This window comes from Mus caroli, unplaced genomic scaffold, assembly GCF_978045245.1.
Source record: "Mus caroli unplaced genomic scaffold, Mus_caroli_1 scaffold_2, whole genome shotgun sequence".
In the NCBI taxonomy this organism is placed as follows: Eukaryota; Metazoa; Chordata; class Mammalia; order Rodentia; family Muridae; genus Mus; species Mus caroli.
This window is the reverse complement of record NW_028227257.1, coordinates 171,804,721-171,829,320: the sequence shown is the minus strand read 5'-3', so window position 1 is coordinate 171,829,320 and position 24,600 is coordinate 171,804,721. Positions and strand designations below refer to the sequence as shown.

Here is a 24,600-nt window from a genome sequence, read left to right as displayed (position 1 = left end):
CCCACATAAAATGCCTTGTTACTTTCTCTGCTTTCTCTTTTCCATTTTGTGAGTTCCACACGGCACCTTGTGGGATTGCTTACAGTTGATTTCCCCTTAACGGAATTTAAGTAGACACAGGACAATGTCTAGGACATTGGAAGTCTTCAGTAAGTGTTAGTGACTGAGTAGATGTGAGTGTGTGCTGTTGCTGGCTGTTTGTGATACTGGGACCCGAGCCCTGGGCCTGGTGCATGCTAAGTGACTGACTATCCTATTGCAGGGTCACAACTGGAGCCTTGTCTTTAGTTTTCAGCTCTTCGAGTTTTCAGATCTAACTATAAATAATGACCTCCTCAATAAACTGGCTTAGGAAACTGGAAAAGTTCTCTCAAGACATGAACACAAGGTTGACACCTCCAAGAACTTAACATGATAATCCCAAATTATAAAAAAAAAAAAAAAAACAAAACAAAACCCTCTTAAATGGCTGATAAAATAGTACTCTCTCAAAGAACTAGTTTAAATGATTCATTTTGAAAATTGGAAACAATTTTATTTTTCAAAGAACATCTGAGTACTTTATACACTTAACACTTAAAAGGATGCATGATTTGATAGGATTATTTCAGCTCTGTATGCACAGAGCTGTTGGTTCACTATCTTACATGAAATCTAGTCAGGCCTGTGTCTTCCCTTACTACTGATGCCTGTATTTGCCAATGTTCTTTCTATTACAAACAAACAAACAAACAAACAATAACAAAAAGACAATTTAAAATTTGTCTAAGGCAAGTCAGTATTTGTTTCCAGTAGATGGCACTGCAGAGCAAGCCTTTGTAGATGTAGTAATTTGTCCCTTTGATCATGAAAATCATTATTTATTTTGTTATAAGGGACTTTGCACTGTGTTCTGTCACTGACATCTCATCTGTACACCTTAGCTGGGCACTTGCTAATATAGTGGGTTCCCTGTTACTGAAGTGACCCACCATGTATATGTATGAAACCACTTTTTGATATTGGATTTTACCTGCTTGTTTTAATTTGTTTGCCTTATTTTATATGTTCAGTGGGACTGCACACATTTTCATGGTGCCAAATTTGACCTCATTCAGGTTTGTTAACATACACAGGGAAAGGATAGTTCTAGAACCAGAAGCAATATCCCTGACCTGTATGTACACACACACACACACACACACACACACACACACACACACATGTTCATGTGCCTAATATCTTTGACCATTAAACTGTTGGGTTAAAAAAATGATAGTGGTTCTGGAAAATGCCATCTCCTAATTAAACACACACACACACACACACACACACACACACACACACACACACGGTGTTTCAGTACAGTGACTGAGTTGGATCTCAGATTGTGTATCAAATGTTAACAATGTTTCTTAAAACCATTTAAAAAGGAATGTCATACATGATATTGGCTGGTAGTTATTAAATGCTATCATATATAAAAACATACCTAGAAGAGTGTCTGGGGTAAATTAGGTATGAAATATCCACCTTGGAGCTGGGGATATGGCTTAGTTGGTAGTGTGCTTGCCCAAGATGCAAAAGACCCTGGGTCTGATCACAAGGACCTCATTAAAAACAGATGTGGTGCTGCTTGCCAGCACTGATCATCCTTTGGTATATAAGGGAGCTTAAGGTTAGCCCAGGTTATAAGAAATCCTATCACAAAGTAAAAGCCCCTCTTTTTTTCTCTTCAGAGAGTAGAGGAATACAAAGGGCCAGAAGCAGAAAGCAAGCATCTATATCTTTCCACTTAATAGTACTTACCAAATAATCTTAATAATCTTTCTGGATTCCAGCTCTCAAAATGGCTAGACCTGAGGCTTCATGACAGTAAACAAGTTTTCCAAGAGAAAACATTGTGAAGTATGATATATGTGTCACTGCCATCCTCCGGTGTTCAAGCCAATAGCTATGAAAACCCTACGTGATCTTTGTCCGAAGGATTTTCCTCAGTGGAAAAAGAAGCTCTTAATTCAGACTGACACTCTATAAGCAAGCTCTTAGCTTTTTCAGCAAGTGTCCCATGACTTTCTAGGAACCATGTACTTTTAAAACATTCCATTTATGCTTGCCCTTTCTTTCTTTTTCTTTCTTTCTTTCTTTCTTTCTTTCTTTCTTTCTTTCTTTCTTTCTTTCTTTCTTTCTTTCTTTCTTTTTCTCTCTTTCTCTCTTTCTCTCTCTCTCTCTCTCTCTCTCTCTCTCTCTCTCTCTCTCTCTCTCTCTCTCCCTCCCTCCCTCCCTCCCTCCCTCCCTTCCTTCCCCCTCTCTTTCTTTTTTTAAAAACTCTTGTCAAAGGAAACAGAAATGCCCCCCCCCCCGGTTTTTCTGTATAGCCCTGGCTGTCCTGGAACTCACTCTGTAGACCAGGCTGGCCTCGAACTCAGAAATCCGCCTGTCTCTGCCTCCTGAGTGCTGGGATTAAAGGCGTACACCACCATGCCCGGCTCAGAAATGTCTTGAAATCACACAAGTAGCCATAGCAGTAAGGAATCTCTAAAATTTCTATAAATATATGAGATTATATGCAAATATATGAGGTGGTTATATTTTGTGGACATCACTATAATAAACGCATTAATAATTCTTTATCTATGTGAGGATGCTCTCTTTCTCCAGGTATTTTTCAAAATCACCTTCATGACTGGTACTCTCACCTTACCCCTGGACATGCTGGAGGCAAGGTAAAACTCACACAGTATGGTAACAATAGGAGGGAAGTCCAGAAAGGAAGACATACGATCCAAAGAATACCTTCCCGGGACAGTCAGGTGAAGAAGAGCCGATAGATCTGTTCACTTGATTTTTCTTTTCTCTCTTTCTGTGGCCCCAGAGTTTATGCTTTGCCCAACTGTGTGGAACTGGTAGAGATAGTGTCAGAATATTACCGAAAGCAATTTGTGGCTATGGGGTAAAGCAGACCACTAGATAATCTTTGGAGTCATAAAAGACTTTTAGGAACATCCAACCCTAACCCGGTGTGTTTATTTTAACTACAGGGGGAAATGCAGTTAGAGAGAGAAGCTGCTGGACTCCCAGAGGTAACACAGATAAGTAATGATAAAGCAGGGACCAAGGTCCCTTGATTCCTGGTACTTTGGCCAAGAACTGTAATGTTGACAAAGGATAGAAAAAGGAGAGAGAGAGAGAGAGAGAGAGAGAGAGAGAGAGAGAGAGAGAGAGAGAGAGAGAGAGAGAGAGAGAGAGAGAAAGAGAGAGAGGAGGAGAGGAGAGAATGTAGACTTGGTGAGTTAGGAGGCTAATAGAATGTTCTCTTATGTGGTCTAAGAGGAAACAAGTTTTGGGGTAAAGGTCCTTGGAAAGAGAAGATTGCACACATTTGTCAAATATTGGTTTTGGCTGTTAGCTCTCCTGCTTGTATGTAAGCTTCCATGACCTGCATCTTTAAAAAGAAATATTTAGATACAAAAGTCTGTGGAAAGTGGATTCTTCTTGCTTTTGAAGGAAATGAGCATGTAAAAAAAATGACTGCATGCAGCTCAGCAAATAAGCAACACTTATTTATTACTTATAACGCAACAAGATTTAAACCACTACATGCCTCTAATATAAATATGAACACACAGTTTTTTTTAACCTTGTAAATTCTCATGGCATGATTCTTAGGAATTTACAGAATATAAAGGAGAAACTTTTCCTCTGTGAATTTTTCTAATTTTTTTCTGTGACATCAGAGAAATAGAAGAGCATATATATATCTTACAGTTAACAAAACTAATTTAATTACTTTTTAACCCAGTGGTGAAATGAATGGCTTAGCCAGAATTTAGGAATGCAAGAGCATATATTGTCAGTGCTATCAGAGTCTTATTTGAAGGGAGATTTTTCAGAAAGGGTTAATGATTTATTAATGAATCACTTGGTACTATCAGTACCGAACATGACTTCTTCTGAGTTGGAGTGCATTTTGTCTTTGGAAAGGCTGTCTCTGCTTTCTTTATTCTTGGCAATGGTTACTGTTTTATTGATTTGGAGTGGATCCCGCATTTGGAGTCACACATTCCTAAAGGGTCTGGTTGTGAAATGAAAGTGGAAATTAGACGGTATTGGAACGGGACGAAGGAGTACCTTTAATTTCGGAGGGAACCTGCTAGCCACTTTTCATTGCCTTTTGGGTGTCCTGGGAGAAAAGTGGGAGGTGGGTTAAAAGGAAACAAATAACAAAAACAACAGGAGCAGAAGCAACGATCACAAAGAAAAGCCAAAGGACGTAAGAAAAGCCATGTGCCAAGAGTGAATTAAAAGTAAAGGAAATTGAACTTTGAGACCGTTTGCTGTAGACATCATTGGAGTAATTTGTGTAAACAGTGCGGCCACTGTGTGCAGTGACAGCGCAATGCTTTTTATTTCTTAATCATGACAGGTAGGTAGATAAATACACAAATGAATGAATGAATGGATGGATGGGTGGAACTCCGCGCCATTTGCTATAGATCTTTGGGCAGAATTACATAATGTGGGTCTGAATATCAACCATACAGAGAGCTTGCTCAATTACCTTGTCGAATCAGGTAAGATAATCAGGTGTGTGTTTAAAAATTTTGATGGAACAACGTTCAGTGGGCAATCGTAACTTTAAACCAGGAAATAGACCCGCAACCCTTACCGCGTTGGTAGGTTACAACTCAAGCCTCGTGGCTGGTGGACTGATAAAATTCTATTTCCTTCCAAAGGGGAGCTGCCCGGAAGTCCTGGTAGGGAAGCTGGGAGCTAGGTGGGCGGTCTGGGACGCACAAAGGAGTTCTGCTGCCTAGGGCGTCCAACGCAACCACAACCCGGGCTTTGGAGAGTTGGGTTGGACAACCTAGTGTGAGTTGAGAGCTATTCCGGTCTAAGAGTGCTTTGCGCTTGGTTATTGGGGGGAGGAGGGAGGGAAGGGGGAAGGACAGGACCCTGACCACTCCCCTGGACGGAAGCGCAGGTTGGGTCTTGTGGGTCTAAGCCTCTAAAGGTGACTTTGAGCCTCTTTCCCACCTCTTTCTGAAGGATGAGCTGCGAGTAGACGGAGGGAGAAGAGGTGAGTTGCGACTTTGAGACCTAAACTAGGGCATACACTCTGGAATCCTCGGATTCTTCACCTGGGATCACCTCGGGTTGATAAAAGAAGCAGTTGTAGATGGGATGAATAATGTTTAGGGACGGGATTAATTTATTTTTGAGAAGTTTCTGCCGTCAGATGTCTCCGACCTTAAGGAGGATGAGCTCAAAAATACATTGGTGTTCCTAAGAGTTGGACGCCGGGAAGCTTCGGGAGTGGCAAACTCCGGCGGGTGATAAAAGTGTGAACCTCAGAGAATACTGATAAGCGAATGACTGGGGCCTTCAGGGTCTTAGATGGCTCTGTACTAACCGGAGGTGTATGGGCAGGGCGAGACGCTTTAGAGCTAAAGAATTCTCTAAAATGTGAAGGAAATATTCTCAGACTGGCAGGGCTCAGTCTCTTGTAATTTCCACCACGCTCTCCGAATCTCTGACTTTCGCCCACCATTCCTTCCCACCCCCCACCCCTGAGGCCCAATAATGGCGAGAGCCATTTCTGCGCTTCTCCCTTCTAGATTCTTCTAGATGACCTAAAGCCTCATAGTTGGTGATCTCTCCCGCGCAAAGTTAGCCTCTGGCCCCGTCACTCTATTGGCGGTTCCTAGCCCACACCACTCCCTAGGGAACCACGTGTGGGAATATCGCTGGGATGTTAGGATCAGGGAGGGTGACTAAAAATCTCAGGATGTAGTTGTTTTTCGGAGAGTGGTGTAAGGGATAGGTGGGCAATAGAAGACTACGGAGTGGAAGAATTTTTTTTTTTTTTTTGAAGTCGGGGTTGTAAAGGCAAAGACCTTGAGCAATTGTGTCTTCTGTTTCCTAGTCGATAGAACCGGCTCTCTATTCGCTCTACTGCTTCCCAGCTTCATAAACGGTGAGTTTTGTCTACCTGGGCATCTCCAGCTTTTCTGTATAGGGGACATTTCGTTTGTGTTCCGTCCCACCATTGCGCCCAAGGCCAGGGAAGCTCCTTAGCCCTTGCGCCACGCCCGTGAAAAAGTGCGGGTAGACCCCGCAGACCAGATTGGGCGGATCTTCCGCTCCATTCCTATAGATCATGAAGGACCTGGTTTTTCTTGATATGGACCAGGGAAACCCCACCCTACGGGAACCTGTCCTGGCCAGGTGTCCCACCAGAAGCCCAGCGAGCTTCGTCACTCGTATTCCTGTAGATTGTAGCTGGTAAGATCCCCGTCAGTCCAAACTTAACTCCCAACATTTTTGGGCGTGGTACGGGCCCAAAGAAAACCTCTTCTTTTCTTCCCCAAGAACAGGAGATTTTTTTTTTTTTAATTTTGAGATTCTTCATACAAAAGCACAATTAAAGTATAGGGTGGGGTAGACCAGACGGGACCTTCGATTTTGTTTTTAGGGTCCCCCATTTTCCCCACTTCAAAAACTCTTGGACGGGTAAAGCACGAGATTATGCTCTAGGTAAACCAGGGGATTGCAAACCTAGAAAACAAACAACAGCTGAGAAATTGGGGCGTGAGTCCAGTTGTTGGGGCAAATGGGTGTTCGGGTACGCTTGCGGTGTGAACTTTCTACGGACCACTTGTGGAGGGAGTTGAAGGAAAGGAGGGAAGGGAACCCGCCCCAGGGGTCCTCGTGGCGAGGTCCGTGCTCGCTGGGGGAGGTGTCTACCTATGCCTGGGCGGGGGGAGGGGGGGAGAGGCGGGAGAGGCGGGGGGAGGCGGGCGGGGGGAGGGTGTCACCTCGTGGGCGGGAGAAGGAGTCTACCACGAAGTGCAGGCTAATTGGCTCGAGACATTTTGCGAGCATTGGAAAAAGGTCGTTGAAGGAGTTCGCTGTACAGAGAAAGAGAGAAATCTTAAAAAAGAGTGCCGGGCATGCGCATAGAGAGGATGCCATATTGGAATGAGGCTGTAGTGGGAGCTGGAGGACCCGAGCGGGCGCGCTAGGGAGGCGGCGGGTAGAGAGCGAGTGAGCAAGAGAGGGCGGGTGAGCCCGACCGGCGCCCACTCCGGTCGCCCCCGGGGGCCAGGTTCCACCATTCCTGGCAGGACAAACTTAATCAGGTAGGACGCCGCCCCAGACACGGTCCCCTCGTCCAACCCGGCCCGCGAGCAGATCTCTGGCCCGCAGGTTGAGTGTGCCGAAAGGCGTCTTTTTTTTTTTTCCCCAGTTTAGTTTTTTTTTGTTTTTTTTTTTTAAAAGAAGGAAGCTCGAGCCAGTCTGGGTGGAGGTGGGGGGGGCGGGGGGTTGGGGAGGAAGGAGGAGAAAAACCGAAGCGCAGAGGCTGGAGAGGAAATGAGAAGCACTTGAGCGAAGCCTCTAACTCCTCTCTGCGCTCTGGGTTGTCATTTTTTCTCATTCCCCACCCCCTTCCCCCCGACTCCCGGCTCTGAAAAGCCAGGCCTTGCGGGAGTCTGTCCGGAGTTGCAAAGTGACCTCGTCCTCCTCCGGGTGCAGTCTGTTCCCTCCCCGCCGCCCACCTTCCTCGTTTGTGCACTCGCTTTAGCAGCGCAGCCTCCTCTGCCACCTACCCCGGGTTCCCGCGTCTCCTCGGAGCCGGGGTCTCCCTCTTTTGGTGTGCATTTGGGGGGCTAGGAGGTTGGAGAGAAGAAAGTGATGGCGTGGAGAGAATTGGAAAGCAGCAAGGGTGGGGTAGGGGCTGTTCCCAAAAATCGCTCAGACGTTTGGAATCGCCGGATTGGAAACATTTGCCTTGTGCAGCGGAATTGAAATTGTCAATAGTAGTTTCGGAGCGAGCTCTAGCAAGGACGACCTTTTTGTTCATTTTTATCACCCTTTGAAGTAATATCCTGTCACTTGGGGCGTTCTTGTGTACACTCATCCTGCTCCTTTTCAGAATGTCTGACAGGATCGAGCTCTGGAGTTTATTTATTTATTTTTATGTGCGTGTGTCTTGGTGAAATCCTCTTTAAAAAAAAAAAAAAAAAAGCAACGGCAGGAACTGCTGGATGTGGGTTTTTTTTATTTTTACCTGGAGCGGCTGAACGGGATTAGGCTGGGAAAGGGAGAACATTTGAGGGGTGGGAAGGGGTTGGTTTTCTGTGGCCGGACACAGGTCCCCAGCCCAGTCAATACTTGTGTTTTCTTGGAAGCGCTACAGCAGCGGGGAAGGAGTCTTTAGACACCGTGCCAGTTCCAATATGGCGGGCTAAGGTGGCTTTTAAAAACTGAAAATAAAGGTTTTGAGGTGGGAAAAAACCCAACTGAAGTGGCCACGCCTTAGTTTCTACTCTCTTTGGTTACTCCAGGAGCTGCTTTAGCGAATTAAATAGGAAAAAAGAGGTGGGGCGAGGTATTCCAGTTTTTTCCGTGGTTTATCTGTACTAAGTCCATTGCTAGAGGATCTAGGGTGGAGGGTTGCCTTGGGCCAGAACGAGGGTGTCCAAGCGCAACTGCCTGGTGTGTGTGCTTGTGGGGTCGTGAACAAACTCTGCATGTGCAGTCAGTCGCGAGGGTGTGTTTAAAGAAGCCCCCTCCCCCACGCCAACGTGCGTACGAGTCTCGGAACCAGACTCTGCCACGATCTGACGTGACAAACTGCTGACACGAGGTGCATCATCCACGAGGGCAGAGGGAATGATTAATTTCCCTTTTCTAGGGGGCGTGTTTTCTTTCTTCCTCAGCGATGAATCCTGCGTGGAATAGGCGGAGCGAGTAGGTGCTCATTATTATTAAAGAGACTAACTGTCCAGGGTACTCGGTTCAATCGGGAGGGCTGCGTGCAGCCAATGGGATTTTGTGTGCTGACGAAATTAGGTCTGAGGCACATTTAGTGATAGGCCCTTGTTTTGCTGCACTCTCCGCAAAGGTGAGTGGTAGGGGGCCTAGCGGGGGAAGTTCAGACCTCCCAGCAAAAGGCAAACAAGGTCAAGCCGTAGAGTTGCCAGGTCACTTTCGATTTTCCCGTTCTAAGCAAGGTGAGGGCTGGGGAGTGCATTTTAGGAAGGAATTGTCCCTTGCCCAGTTTGGCCACCCACTGGACTGCTGTGAGTGGCGCCCTCCATCGGGGCTAGGATGTAGTCTTGGGGTGCGAATGGAAGTTGGAGCGCTAGGGAACAGTCTGCATCTGGGGTCTGGATGCGTATGGGGAGGTCTAGAAGTAGAATTCAGACAGAAAAATTGGAGTCACTCTGGGGGTTCTTAGGAAAGCCAGCTAACCTGGACCTGGAAAAAAAAAGCACCCAAAGCAAGATTGTAGTAGCCTGACCAGGGACAGGGTCCCCGACAGGGGTCGCCCGTGTCCACGACGCAGCAAAGGAGTAGGGTAGAGCCGCGGGTCCAGCAGAAAAGACCCTAGGAGAGTGGGCGTTAGTCACGCACCAGTCGCTTGTGGTCTCTGGTGAGGGCTCCTCTGGGAGGACGTTACTCCGCCAGCGAATGTGAAAGCGCAAGGGCGAGGTCGGGAAGGCATTTTAAAAAAAGGCACCGGCCAGGTCTGTAGTTACTGCGACAACGTGGTCACTCGGCAGCTTCAAGAAGCCAGAGGGTGATTCCGCAAAGTCCGGGGGTCCAGTCTGCTCACGGTGTCGGGTGGATGGAAGATAGGAATTACAGACCGCAGGGAGACCTGAGCGATTGCTGGCTGGCGGGACAGGATGCATTTCGTCTTCCCAAGAGGAGCGCGCTGCGCGTTCCCGGCACTCCCAGCCTGCGCTTAGGCACGTCCTCGGGGGAACATCCGTGGGTTCTGTTAAGGTGGGGACAAACACAAAATGGTTCTGTGTTTGTAAACTGCAATTTCAACCATGATTCCCTCCCCTCTTCCTCCTGGCGTTGCCGCTGACGAAGGCGCAGCTCATCTCAAGGCTTCGAAATCTACAATTTTGCATTGGGTCAGCCCATGGAAGCGAGGATCCAGTTAATTCCAAGGAATATTCCAGAGGATTGTCGCAGGGCCCAAGTGTTCTTTTTTTTTTTTTTCCCCATTGGGAGCGGTGGGAAGAGGGAGGAGCTGAGTGCAAGCGACCATCGCTACACAGAGGGGATTTGGGACACTTGGAGTGTAGTACCTTTGCGCATTAAATCAAATGGAGATCTCAAAAGCCCTGTGAGGGCTCCTCATTGGTGTCAGTGCCGCATCCAGGAGTTCAGAGTCAAAGCCAGGAAAGTCTGGTTTGGGGAGAGTGCCCAAACTCTTGAGTTTCTCTTGTAGAGTTTTAGGGATATTGAGGAGTTGGAGGGGTGAGGTAGGATTCCAGGAAGGAGTGGCTAGGGACATTCATGCATCTTTGGCTCAGTTCCTGGACTTCTAGTCCACTCTATTACCTCCCCATTTTTCCCATGTGTCTAGCTACCGCGCGGTTTGGGACACCCAACTTGCAGATGCCAACGGGGAAGGGAAGCTCTTTCTTGGCCCTTGGTTAGGGAAGCTACTTTGATCAGTACCCACTGATCTTGGATTGTAAACCATGGTCAGTGCCTGCCACTCTCATCTCTCCATCCTGGTACCATAGTCAAAAGAGCTGGCCTGACTACCAAATGAATAGATTGAAGTTCTAGCAGGTATTGAGGGGAAAAAAAAGGCTAGCTTCTTTTCTGGGGAGATGGTAGTTGAGCTGTTAGGTAGTGGGAAACAGGGAGAGGCTTTGGTGTTTTAAAGGAATTGTTGGCCAGGCTGTCTTTAAGACAAACATCTGTGACTTTCTCCCAACTGAGTATTGAATTTGCATTCCTTGGGCCCCTTCAAGCCATAAAAACAAAAACAAAAACAAAAATGCCCTTTAGATCTTTATAACTTAGCTTTCCTTTGAGAACCTAACAATTCACCTGCCTTCAAGGGGCAGGAAGAGTGTACACAGTTCATAAGTCCTCTGTACAAGCTCCTTCTGCTGTGGGCAACACTTATTCCTAGGCCAGTGTCGAACACAGTGTGTAGGGGTGGCAACTGGGCAGTCAGCATCTTAGAAAAACAGCAGCAACCAACTGTTGCTCTCTAAATAGTAACGTAGACCTGTCTATGTGACAAATTTAGGGTGCTTAGACCATGAACCCCACACAGTCAGTTTGGCTGAGAGATATTATAGACCATATTAAAAAATGATGGCCTTTTATAGGGATAAATAACTAGTTCCATGATTCTTGATACAGCAAAACAAAACCCCAGAGATTCCAAGACCCCTTTCTTCCTTCCTTCCTTCCTTCCTTCCTTCCTTCCTTCCTTCCTTCCTTCCTTCCTCTCTCTCTCTCTGTCTCTCTCTCTCTTTCTTTTTTTTTTCTAATCAAAAGCTTCGCTGAGTATGTTCATCACATTACTTTCCTGCCCACTCTAGCTGAGGTGACTTTTTGTTGTTTTTCTTCATAGCAGTAATTACCCCCAAAGACCTCTGGGAAGAAACAAGAAGTGTTAACTTTGTTATGAGCTGAACCTAAATACATGCGATTCCGTTTTCTTAATATAACTAGGTTTTGAATGTAAATCCATGGGGTTGGGGATTTAAGCTCAGTGATAGAGCACTTGCCTAGCAAGCGCAAGGCCCTGGGTTTGGTCCTCAGCTTTGGAGAAAAAAAAAGACAAAACAACAACAACAACAAAACAACAACAACAAAAACCAAGGTAACTGAATGTAAATCCATACATCAAAACTCAGACTTTCTGAGGCTCACAATTAAGTCTACAACTTTCTGTGCAGATGTTGAAAGAGTTTTCTGTCTTCTTAAAAAATTTGTTTTGAACAAAGAAGGTCTACAGTTGGGTCTAAATACCCTCCAGTTTGGATAAAATTTTTCTCTCTGTATTTCAGGATTTGGAACTTTTATGTTTATGTAATACTTCAGGGCTCAAAAGGGCATTTATCTTGTTACAAAGCAGAAGCTCAGAAAGGACCAAAACGATACTGAAAATTTTAACTCGGAATACAGTTTATGCCCTGTCCCCAAATCTCACACCCATATTGCTTTAGTATTGACTTGGTATCTCTGATCTACAATTGCAAGAAAATTTAGGGGAAATTATATGTGCTGCCACAAAATGGAAGGGTATCCTGTGTATTCAGCTTGATAACTCAGGAATGTATGCCTCTGTATATAAGGAAAATTGTTGATAGGAGGGGAGAAGAAAAAGTTGGGAGGTGTGGCCTCTAGTTTCAGAGATTGATGGCTCTGTTGAGCTGTGTGACCTGGGATGAATATAGTTACTGAGTTTGAGTCTTCTTGTTAACAAAAGGGCATCGGACTGGAGACTGACTCAGTGATGACCAGGTTACCATGAGGGACCAGGAACAAAGAGACAAAGGCTGTGACCTGACACACTCTGTGCTAACATGCTCAAACTATGCTTGAGCTTCCCCAGATGCAAGTAGGTCTGAGAGCAGCTGGTGAGTTGTAGGTCACTGGGCAGAAGTGAGTGCTGTTTCTTATTGAGTGGTGTGAGAGCCACATGAGGCCTTGCTTTGATTTCTGCTCAGAGAAGTAATGTTCAGACTGGGTTTTGTGAGGCTTCTTTGAATGCAGCTCATGAAGAAATTAATGCCTGGGTTGATTTGAGCGTACTCATTGCTAGGTATAAAATGGACCTTCCCAGAAAACAGTGCATGCCATTCTTCCAGACCTGGTGGAGGTATTCAGACTGCCTTGGCTAATGTCTGCATTGTATCTTGGTGGCTAGGGCATACCGGTAGCCAGTGAGAAAGTATCCACCATTTACTGGAAGACTCAAAACTTTCTATCTTCAGTCCTGGCCACTGGGCTGTAGATCCTTTATAAGATCAGGGCATTGTTTTTTAGATTATTTATTTATTTATTTATTTATTTATTTATTTATTTATTTAATGTATGTGAGTACACTGTGGCTGTCTTCAGACACACCAGAAGAGGGCACCAGATCCCATTACAGATGGTTGTGATCCACCATGTGGTTGCTGGGAATTGAACTCAGGACCTCCGGAAGAGCAGTCAGTGCTCTTCACTACTGAGCCATCTCTCCAGCCCTGTATGTCAGGTATTTCACTCAGTGATAAAAAGTCTGATTGATGCAGGCCTCATATCTTCCTTAATGCATAACTATAATGAATAGTGATGTTATATCTCTTTTAACTCACTGCTCTCCCATAACTTATCGGTTGGACAGAGAGAGGACAGCATCTTTTCAGAAGAAAGTTGACCTGACAGTGTGCCTACCCCACACTCCCTGCTAAGCTCAAAGTTCTATCCTGAGCCTCTCTTTACAACACACAATATATTTTTTTGTTTTGTTTTTGTCGAGACAGGGTTTCTCTGTGTAGCTCTGGCTGTCCTGGAACTCACTTGTAGACCAGACTGGCCTTGAACTCAGAAATCTGCCTGCCTCTGCCTCTGCCTCCTGAGTGCTGGGATTAAAGGCGTGCGCCACCATGCCCGGGTCACACACAATATATTAACCATCCCATTTATACTGATTTACACATAGCCAACACTTACTTCTTCCAGAGTTCCTGAGTTCAATTCCCAGCAACCACATGGTGACTCATAACCATCTGTAATGGGATCCGATGCCCTCTACTGGTGTCTGAAGAGAGTGACTATATACTCACATACATAAAATAAATAATAATTCTTAGAAAAAAAAAAAACAACCCTGACCTACAGGGAGAAAGGTATCTCTCAGTTCACTATTTCAAATCTTTGTATCTACAGCCCTTGACTCTTGTTTTGGGTTTGTGGCTAGACAAAACATCATGGTAGTGGGTGTATGGTGCTGAGTCTGAACCCCTCATCATATATATGATACGTGGTACACAGAGGGAGGAGGCAAGACAAGAGACAGCTCCCAAGAACGTGACCCCAGCGATCTAATTCTCTTTCTAAGCCTTGTCTGTCCTGTTTCCAGAGCCTTTCCAAACAGCCCCACCAGTTGAGAATCAACTTTTGAATATATGAACCTCCCCCTCATATTGAATATATGAGCCTCCCCTCATGGGGATCGGTTCATGTACAAACCATGACAACACCAGTGGCTTTCCTTAATTACTATGCAAATTTTACATAGTGACGAAAGAAAGAATACGTTGTGTTTTTCTGATTTTCTGGGAAAAATAGTTTAAAATTGAATTTTTTGGTAGACCATTTGTAAAATAATTTGTAAATAGTTAGAACCTGTATAAGCCAGAGCAAATGTAGTGTTGTTAGTGTAGTGGAGGAGAGTGGCCTGGAGATTTCCAGTGGGAAGGGATGGGGCTTAAAGATCATAGGACGTTTATTTATTTATTTTGTTTATCATTATTTTTTCACTCTTAAGCATACACACACACACACACACACACACACAGACGTGTGTATCCTTTATGAAGCCTATTTTAAAATCAGCTTTCTTCCCTCCCTTTCTCCCTCTCTCTCCTTTCTTCCTTCTGTCTTTTTGTCTTTCTGCCCTTCCTTCCTTCCTTCCTTTCTTCTTATCTGCTTTTGGCCCAACTTTTTCTTTAGTGTGCTGTATTAGTTCAACACACATCCAGTAATCTTATTGGGGGAGGGGAAATTAGGGGCTCTGGAAGATTCCTGTGAAACATCAGAAAGGCAGATTGTGATAGTGGTTATCAGCGTGTCTTCTGCATTGTTAAAATGATCAGACAATCTCCTTTTACTTAAGATAGGCTTGTTTTCATTCTGAGAGTTTTTTCCCCCTACAGTTTTATTCCCTGAGAAAAAGAGATATCAGGCTGTACCTTCTCAGATCCCTGGTAAGTGCAGTCATTTTACTTTCTTTTCCTCACATTTGATCAAAACTAATACATGCTCTGAATCATGTTACTGGAGTCTGGAATTCCAAGTTCAAGTTCCTGCAGAGCCACTTATTAAGCCTATTTGAAGTGAGCACCAGGTCCCTTTGACAGAGAGCATCCATCTCTGAGGAGCTGGAGATGAGTTTGTGTCATGGGTTAATCTGGTTGTTCAAAAATGTTCTTAATGGAACAGCTGCATATTTAAATATCTGCTGTTTGCCAGCCATGGTTCTATTCTGTTGTAGTGTTCCTTTTTTTGAGACAAGATCTCATTCTATGGCATAGGTGGCTGGCCTTGAACTCTTGGGAGACTTGTTGCTTAAGCTTTCTTCATCCTGGAATTACAGTTGGGAGCCAGTACAGAAACTGCTTACAGTTCTTCATTGGGGAGAGGGAGGGAGGGAGGAAAGGAGGGAGGGAGCGAGAGCGAGCGAGCAGAGAGCTAGGCAACTTTGGGAGTTGTCTCAGGCACTCTTCCCTTGGTTTTTAAGACAGCCTCTCTCATTGTTCTGGGACTTGGATTAACTAATCTGGCTAACCAAACAAACCCCAGGGACACACTGTGTCTACCTCCTGAGTTCTGAGATGACTAGAGGGAGCTATCATGCTGGACTTCCTCATGTTTGCATTGCAGGCATTTTGCTGACAGACATCCCCTGAGCCCTCCCTTCAAATATCGTAAGTAACTAAATGGAAAATTTATTGCGGAACTTAAAATGTCTGATTCTTTTTTTTTTTTTTTTTATTCTGATGTCTGTCTCAGCTACATCTCAGGTAAATGAGAGGTTGTCTCCCTTATTTTGTAGAAGAGAAAATTGAGGCCTTCTTTTATTCTAGTGCTTTCTTTTTCATTCCCTTTTTGCCCTATTCGAGAAGGCTTCCAGAACAGTCTGTTTTGCAGCTGAGAGCCCATTACTTGTAAGGGTTAAAATGTGAAGGATTTCATGTTGGTAAGTGGTATTACTATACCTAGTGTATCAAGATGGTCTGAACTACCACCCGTGGGCTGAACGTGGCCAAGTACAGCTATGAATGAGGCCTGACTCAAAACATTACCATGTATTTGCTCTCTTTGTGAGGATCAGCTTTTGGTATGATAGTGGATGACGGTATGTTCTTGTGTCATGAGGCAGGACAATCTGTCTTCTGTAAATTCCTATATGTTTTCTAAGTTCTTTCTTAAGTCAAATAGGGTGTTTGTATTTACTCCACATAAATTTTCAGTTTACTTAGTTAAGTTCCCATGCATTCAATGATATGATTTATTAAAATTGGATGTATATGCAAATTTGTGTCTTAAACACACAGAAGCTCCCAGACTTGTGTAAATTCCCAGCCAGATGGTGGAGCTCTTCAGACTTGCTTTCTGATCAAGATTTTAAAGAGGTTGCTCCCAAGGCTGCTGTCGGTTGTAGTGTTCTGGCTGCCGGCTTGAATTGCTTTTGTGTATGTGTCTACATGGTCTGTGTGGGTTGTGAGTGGTATATGTATATTTTATTGTGTGGATATGTGAACGTGTGTCCATGTGTATGGAAATGCATGTGGCGGTCAGTGGTTTGACTTCATTTTCATTAATGGTAGGATCTCTCACTGCCCCAGGAACACACTGGGTCAGCTCTTCTTGCTGGCCACCAAGCTCCGAGGACCTGCCTCTTCCCCTCCATAGTACTGAGCCTAGACCTGACCTGTTATGTAGGTACAGGAGTACAGGGGATACGAACTCACCCCGTCTTATTTGCATGGCAGGCACTGTCTTGGCCCGGAAATGTTTCCTTATTGTAAGCTTGGCTGAAGTTATCTGCCAGGAGCTGTTGCCGAGCATCTGTCTGGTTTGAAGTTCTCAATTTATAAGCATCAACCAGCACATTGGACCCTGTCTATTAGACAGTACCTATGCAATCCAGAGCATTGAAAGCTCTTGTAAATGTCCCCACCTTCAGAATTCTTATGGCTGAGTAGTCATTGTCTAGTTAACATTAATTAACTACTATGTAGTTGCATAATGTGTAATAGAAATTTAATAGACTCACTTTATAACCATTGGGATGATGCTGTAGTCGATTCTTTTGCATATTAGTAAACATGAGAAATCTCACATTTGGAGTTTGTGCAATGTGTCCGAACCAAGAAAGCCATGTCTGTGCAAACTGTAAAACTTAAGTTTCTCCTTGTGCCAGGCTTGGTGGTGTACATCTTTAACCCCAAGACTCAAGAGGCAGAGGTTGGTGGATATCTGAGTTTGGGCTAGTTTGGTCTACATAGTGAGACCCTGTCTCAAAAAAAAAAAGCTTTTAGGTTAATCAAGTGAGGGAGAGAAACACTCTACTTTTTTGTGAGCAGGAGAAAACACAACCCTTGAAAGGGGATTGCCCCTCCTCTCTTCTCCCTTCCCTACCCCTCCCTCTTTTCTCCCTCCTTCCCTTCCTCCTCCTCCTCCTCCTCCTCCTTCTTCTTCTCCTTCTCCTCCTCCTCCTCTCTGTCTCTCTGTCTCTTTCTTCCTTCCTTCCTTTCTTTCTTTCTTTCTTTCTTTCTTTCTTTCTTTCTTTCTTTCTTTCTTTCTTTCTTTTTTTTATCTATCTATTTCTTCTGCTTGATTCTATGTCCAAATTGCATCCTTTGTGGCTTGGATGCAGATTCCTGGCACAAGAAACCCTAATTTGGTACTCTGATGGCAAATCCTCTTGTATGCAGGTCGAATTTCCTAATCCAAAAATCTGAAATGCAAAATGCTGTGAAATTGAAAACCTTTGGAGAACTAAAGGGGCACTGCATGTGGAAAAGTCCACACCATGAAGTTCTGATTCAGGTTCCTAGTGTTAGCAGCCTTGTAAAAAAAGCTGGGAATAGAGGCACTACCAGAAATGCCAGCCAGCACTAGGACCCTGTAAGTTCTAGACCAGTCTTGGCTGAATACTCAACAGTTTTTAAAACAACAAAAATCCCTTGATATTGACTAACTTCAGGCTGCATGTATCAAGTGTTTATGTAAGAAACATGATAAATTTCATATCGAGACTTTGCTCTCTATCATCCTGTTATGTATTTGTATCCTCCAAACTCTGAGAAAAAATATCCAAAGTACAAGGCACTTTTGGTCCTACGAACTTTAGATAAGGGAATCTCAACTTATAGTGGTATTTAACTGAGTAGTTCACAGTCTTTTCTTTCTTTTACAGTAAATAAATAACTTGTAAGTAACTAGCTGATAAATGAATGATTTTTTTCTTTGTTTGTTTGTTTTTTCGAGACAGGGTTTCTCTGTGTAGCCCTGGCTGTCCTGAGGAATTCACTCTGTAGACCAGGCTGCTTTGAACTCAGAAATATGCCTGCCTCTTCCTCCCAAGTGTTGGGATTAAAGGCATGAACTATCACTGCCTGGCATGATTTTTTTTTTAAGACAGAGTACAGCAGATCAGAATGTTGAAATTTGTTCCTTCTCATAGGAGGCTGTACTAGTCACATTCCTGTTGCTGTGATAAAATTTCCTGACAAAAAAGCAACCTAGGGAGAGAAATGGGTTTTTATTTGTCTTTTAATCCAATGTTATACAGTCCACCATTTAAGGGAAGGAACTTTGAACAGCTAGTCACAGGACATACACAGAGCAGATGGAAATGAATCTTTGATTGCTTTCATGTACGCAGCTCAATTTCTCCATGCATATACATACAGTTCAGGACTCCCTTGCCTATGGAATGGTGCTGCCCACAGTGTGTTGAATCTTCCCACATCCATTAGTTTAATTAAAGTACTTTTGTATAGACAGGACCATAGGCCAACCTCATGTAGACAACCCTTCACTGAGATTCTTTTCCAAGGTGATTGATTCCGAGTTGACAGTTCATGCTTAAAGCTAACCATGACAGAGGCTTACTTTTAAATTTTAGGTTAATTATTTTTGTTTGTGGTGTGTGTGTGTGTGTGTGTGTACAGACACAGGTGTGAGCCTGTGGAGGGTAGAGGCTGACAATTCAGTGTCTTTCTCGCTGTATTTTGAAACAGGACGCACACTGAACCTGGATCTCACTGATTCTGGTAGACTGGCTGGTCACTCAGTCCAGTGATAATAGGCATTTCCTATTTGGTTTTGTTTTATGTGGATCCTAGGACTTGAACTCAGGACCCTGTGCTTGCAGAGCAAACACTTTATTAACGGAGTCATTTCCCTAGCCTGGGAGGCTCATTCTGCAAATGCCCTGCTGTAAGCATCGGACACTGCTCACTTTATAGTTCCTGTAGCATACACTGTTTGAGGATTGAGTTAAGGGAGGCCCATTAAACTCAGTGAATTAGAGACAAAATGTGACTGTAGGAGGTAGTAGCTGGCTCCAGCCCTAGTATTTTCTCCTGGAATGCCTGCTATTTCGAACATATCTTATTTCCCAGTATTGGGGTATGAATCTGATTGCAAAAAATTAGCATTTCTTATACCGGGGCAGCAATTTGTGTCAGATTTCAATCTATTTAAGGGGAAACCAATGAAGTCTGGTTGAAAAATGGAGAGTAAATTGCTGTCTTAATCAAGGTGAGTCAAACTCTGATCGGATGGTAGATGGCACCATCCCACGGACCTTCTGCTCCAGACAATCAGTGCATCTCACTTGCTGATGGGAGGAGGTAGGGCTTCTCTGTTCTCAGGAAGGCTGAGAGTTGGCTGGTGAAAGCCCGAAGCAATGTACATAGTCAGGCGTTATTAGTAGAATGGGCCTGGTGACAAGGTGCATATAAATAAAAGGGATGATGGGAGAGTCCGACCGTCCATCACTTAAAGCTGCTCCTCATCTTCAAAGCCATTTGCAGACGCTGTCTCCTTAGTCTCTAGCGATCCCCAGCTATTTGCATGTAGCTTTTTAGGAACAGGAAAGATGGTATGGTTTTTCAGAGATCAAAGTTTGGTCCCAAACTTGGTTGTGCTGCCTTTAGATGCCTTTGAAATTTTCCTTTTGGGTTGGAATCTTTTGAAAGATTCCAGGGTTTCCCGAGCTCCTTTTGGAAGTGCTAGTGTGTGGAGTGACGTGGCGTGTGGAGTGACGTAGCGTGTGGAGCGACGTAGCGTGTGGAGCGACGTAGCTGCGATTCAGACATGCAGGGCTTCATGTAAATATTCTCATTTTATTTACTACCTGGAAAAAATTACCTTTTCTTTTTTCTTTCTGAGTTGGGGAGTAAAAAACAATAGCCACAAGGCAAATGCAAGTGTGAAAGAGCTTTTGGAGAATAAAGGTTTTGGGAGTTAATAGTGGCCAGAGAAGGCTCCGAGGACACAATCCTGGTGGTAGATTAAGAAGGCAAGGGTTTTATTTATTTTTAAAAATTATTTATTTATTTATTTATTTATTTATTTATTTATCTATCTATTTTTATTATATGTAAGTACACTGTAGCTGTCTCCAGACACTCCAGAAGAGGGCATCAGATTTCGTTATGGATGGTTGTGAGCCATCATGTGGTTGCTGGGATTTGAACTCAGGACCTATGGAAGAGCTCTTAACTGCTCAGCCATCTCACCAGCCCTGAATTTAATTTTTAAAGAAAGGTATAAGATATAAGGAGAAATGAAGGAGGTCTAGCCTTTGAATGCATGAATATTGGAATGAAAGAGAAAATGAAGTTGAGGGAATTAGCCACAATTCCATAAAGTGTTAAGGAAATTGGCAGAAGCCAGTGGGTGCCTCCATGCCTTAAAATAGATTGCCATTGGACACCGTGGTGACATTTCTGAACCTCCAAAGGCCAGAATGTCAGGTGACATCTGAGCCTTCGAGGGTGGAGGCTGGCAGGCCATGGAGGGATGCCCTGACTTTGGAGGATAGGTCTTTTTCTAATTGAAGAATAAAACTTTTTTTACACTACATTTTTTATGTGTTCGAGTATGCATGTGTGTGAGTGCGTGCGTGCTCGATTGCCTGTGTGCACACGTGCCTGCTGCAGTGTGTGGAGGTCTCTTCTTCCTTCCTCCAGGGGCTCCCTGGCATGCAATACGGTAGCCTTTAGACTTGGTTGGTAGTTGCTTTTAGTTTGCAAGCCACCAACTTACGATATCTTTATCCACCTAAGGGATTAGGTTAAAATATGTGAGCCACATTGAAAACAAGGCCTGGCACATTCTGCACTCAGTCCTTCTCTAGGGAGCCACCAGAGAGTGTGCTGCATCAGCAACAGGGAGAAGCTAAAAGACAGTTAGGAAAAGCTCCAGTGTTGCCTGGAGTAGACAAAATGGTACAAGTGGCCACTGCCACCAGTGAAATTTAACACTATTTGCATAGTTAATTTATTCTTTTATTTTGTATATTTGTATGTTATGTTATGTATGTGAATGTGCGTGTTGAGGACATAGGTTAACACTAAATTTCTTCCTCTACTGCTCTAAACCTTTTTTTTTTTTTTGAGACTCCAGCTCTCTGAACAGAGATGGGGGAGGGGAGATGCTTCCTTATTGGCTAGACCGCATGCGCTAAGCTCTTGCCTGCCCTGAGCCCCTCACAAGGCTGGGGTTACAGATGCTTCTGCCCCTTGCCCTTCTTTTTTAAAGCCTGTGTGCAGGGCATCCAGACTCAGGTCCTGTTTGCAGGCACCGTGCTGGTGGAAGCTCCTGCCTCCCCAGCCGCTGCTCCATTCTTTGTTTTATTGTGGAGATGAGCTGTAACTACTCTCTTGTTGGCTTCTTTATGCTCTTCAGAGTGAGCCCAGGCAAGGGGGGATCCTCGTTCTATTTTTCTTACGGAATTTAAATGTCTCAACGAACACATCAGTGTACACTGCAATTCTTTTTCAAGCCAGAGATGGCATTTGCAATGTGAATAGTCTTCAGCAGAAAAAATTTACCTACTTGATGTAAGCCTAAAAACATTACCCTATCCATTATACAGCCATTTTTCCTGCTCTCAAGGAATTGTTACAGCATCGGAAAATGCTCTCTCTATAACGTTAGATGAAAATTGGGTTAGATTCTGATTTTTTTTTTTATGAACTTACAAAAATACGCACCAAGAAACCATCTTGAGAAGGTAGAGACACACGCAAGTGATTTTCCCTAGGTGTCAGGGTTAAAAATGATTTTTGTTTACTGATTCATTTTATTTTCCCGGATTTCTGTCAAGATTGCGCTCATGCTTTATGTAGGAAAGAAAGTACAAACATCGTTGAAACCCGAGAATGAACGAACAGGGCACACTATTTGCCAAGGAAGTGTTCTGTGGCCATGCACAAGGCTACAAAGAAAGGTTGCAGGGCCCATGGCAGGCGTTTGCTGACTGGGGAAGGGGCTTTCTGGGCAAACATGAGAACCTGAGGTCGATCCTCAGCATTCCTGTCAACCTCGGGGGAGGTTGAGGCAGGCAGAACCCTGACTCTTACGAGCTGACTCTATGGGCACCCCTGACACTTGGCTTCTAAATTTGGCTTCCACACGCAGATGCATACATGGATATTCACTTCCACATACCTGTACACACACACACACACACACACACACACACACACACAGTACAGAAAGGAAAAGTCTTGGGGTGTTGTGAGGTTTAATTCTTCCGCTCAGCTTGGGGACTTTCTCTTTGTTGCCTATGTTGGTCCCTCTGAGTTCTATTTAAAATGATCCATTGGGTACATTTACATCGATGTCTGACTTACAGACTCCCCACCCATCCATAATGTCTTGTGATATAGACATGAATACAAGGCTGAACCACTGCGGTGTCACAAAGACTTCATCAACAAGCCCCATTTGATAAGTGCTGCAGAAACCCACTGATGCCCGAGTTATAAATGGGTATATTCATGGACTTTCCATTTGTATCCGACAACATTTTTCAGGTGGAATGCCTCTTTTTGAATTTACAATAAACGAGAAAAGTAAGTAGTTGTAGTGTGAATACAAATAGGTTAGTTTCTAAGATTGTTTCTCCGTTGACATTGTCTGCTGTCAAAGCCACCACACTCAGTAACCGGCTGGCCTGGTACTAGAGAAAGCCACACGCTGCTAGTAGAGGGAAACAGGATCATTTGTAGTTTCTTAGGCTTTGAAATCCCTACGTTCTCTTTTAACATTATTAAATTAAATGAATAGTTTGAGAGAGCCAAGAATTGGTGGTGGCTTAGGATGTGTTCCAAAGGCTCTGACACGAGGTTTCTCAGTGCTGCTTGTCTAGCGCACAACTGTTGGACCCGTGGACGTTTAAGTTGTGTGTGTGCGCGTGCCTGGGTGGGTGTGCCTGTCCATCTGCCAGCCTGCCTGTTTGTCTTTCTGTCTTGTTGGTTCTTTTGTTTGTTTATTTAGTCGAGAGTATTTTTTATTGCACAACTTGGGATGGGCGGTTGAACTGAAGGTTTTTCTCTGCCTTGGATTTGGACTTTGCCTCTCCACACTCAAGGCTGCTCAGTATCTGTGTTCTCTCTGTGTGTTCTTCCCAGATCTTTGCCTGGCAGTTCTTTCGCTGGATTCTTTGCATCCAAAAGTCACCACAATAAAACCTCCTTCTCCAACACCACGTGATCTTTGAGTTTGGTTACCAGGAAATGTCTGCTCCCAACAGATCCTAATGAGCCACATGACATCAAATCTCCCAGGGAGTATTCTCAACTTGTTCCTAGGAGTTTAAAGGACTTCTTCTTAGCTCCTGGGGAGAGTCCAGTCTGAGTTCATTCTACTCTATGTCTCCCCACCTGAGCTTACTGAGTAGGGTAGCCTGGCTGGCCTGTGAGCCCAAGGGGTCTGATTGTCACAGGCTCTGCACTGCTGGGCTTGTGTAAGTGACCCGTGCCTGGCTTTTCATTTAAACACTGTCTGGTTATTGCTTAGAAGCAAATACTTGCTTGTAAGGCAAGGGCCTGATTAAACTATCTCGCCAACTCCAGATATTTAAATATCAATTTGCTGTAGGCAATCCTGTGGAACATGCCCATGATCGATCTGAGTACTTGGGCCTCAGAGGGAGGGGATTCAGGGATTCAGTGTCATTCTTGGCTACATAGAAGGTCTGAGACTAACGTGAGCTAGCAGAGACTCTGTCTCAAATCTTTCTTTCCTCCAATTTCCAAATGCTGAAATTAAAATCCAAACTTCACTTAGTTACACGGCTATATTTTGTGTGCTCAGTAGCCACGTGGAACTCATGGGGACCATGTCACCAGACATGTGTGGAAAGTTCCTTTGGGTGGTGATGACATGCAGAATTGATAATTCTGCCCTTCTGATTTTAGGTAGGTTTTGCAATCACATCCAGTGAGTGTCCTTCCCAACTCCTTTTCTCCCTGACAAAGCTTTGCTTAACTCATGCTAGAGTTAGTTGTATTCTGTGAGTACGCCCCAAATAGATAGAAGAGGCAGAGGGAGACTAAGAGGGGGATAGACTTTATCGTATTAAGTGTGATTCAGATAAAATGAAAGTCTGATGGAGAAAATACCCAATTAATACTAAGGAGGCCTCATAGATTCTCAGCCTTTTGGAGTTGAAAAGGCTCTTTGATTGCATGTAATCAAACCTCTTATTTAACTGATGAGAAATGTGTGGCACAGAAAGGTTAATTTATGTCCCACAGCTTGATAATGGCTTAGTTACTCCATATTCAAGTTAATGGTTCCTTTCACTGCGCCAAGGCGACTTTTGCAGTAAGTTTCCCATACTCCAGTTCTGTGGTTCCCCAGCCTCTGAAGCCTCAGAGCCAATCCTGCTGCCATAGCTTAGAGTAATAAAAGGAAGTTCCCTTTTAGACAAGCAGTTCGATGAACTTTCTTTATCTATCTTTGGAAGAAGAATTCTGCCACATTTTAATAGACATCTTTAACTTTGGTTTTGAAATTATAGAGTTTATTTAAAAATAGGAGCCAAAA

The 24,600-nt window shown here is 44.1% G+C and overlaps 1 protein-coding gene across 5 annotated transcripts in view; it reads left to right on the top strand.

The window, feature by feature from the left end:
• The first annotated feature begins 5,001 nt into the window (after positions 1-5,001).
• Sfmbt2 (Scm like with four mbt domains 2) overlaps positions 5,002-24,600 on the top strand; it is a 189,329-nt gene continuing 169,730 nt past the window's right edge. For 2 of the 5 annotated variants that reach the window (XM_029469524.2, XM_021182776.2), the window contains exons 1-2: positions 6,870-7,121; positions 14,679-14,729. The gene's annotated coding sequence lies outside the window, so the exon portion shown is untranslated. Of the gene's footprint in view, positions 5,060-5,905; positions 5,957-6,869; positions 7,122-14,678; positions 14,730-15,405; positions 15,450-24,600 lie in introns of those variants that run through there. The other 3 variants (XM_029469511.2, XM_029469517.2, XM_029469516.2) reach the window with 3 other exon arrangements.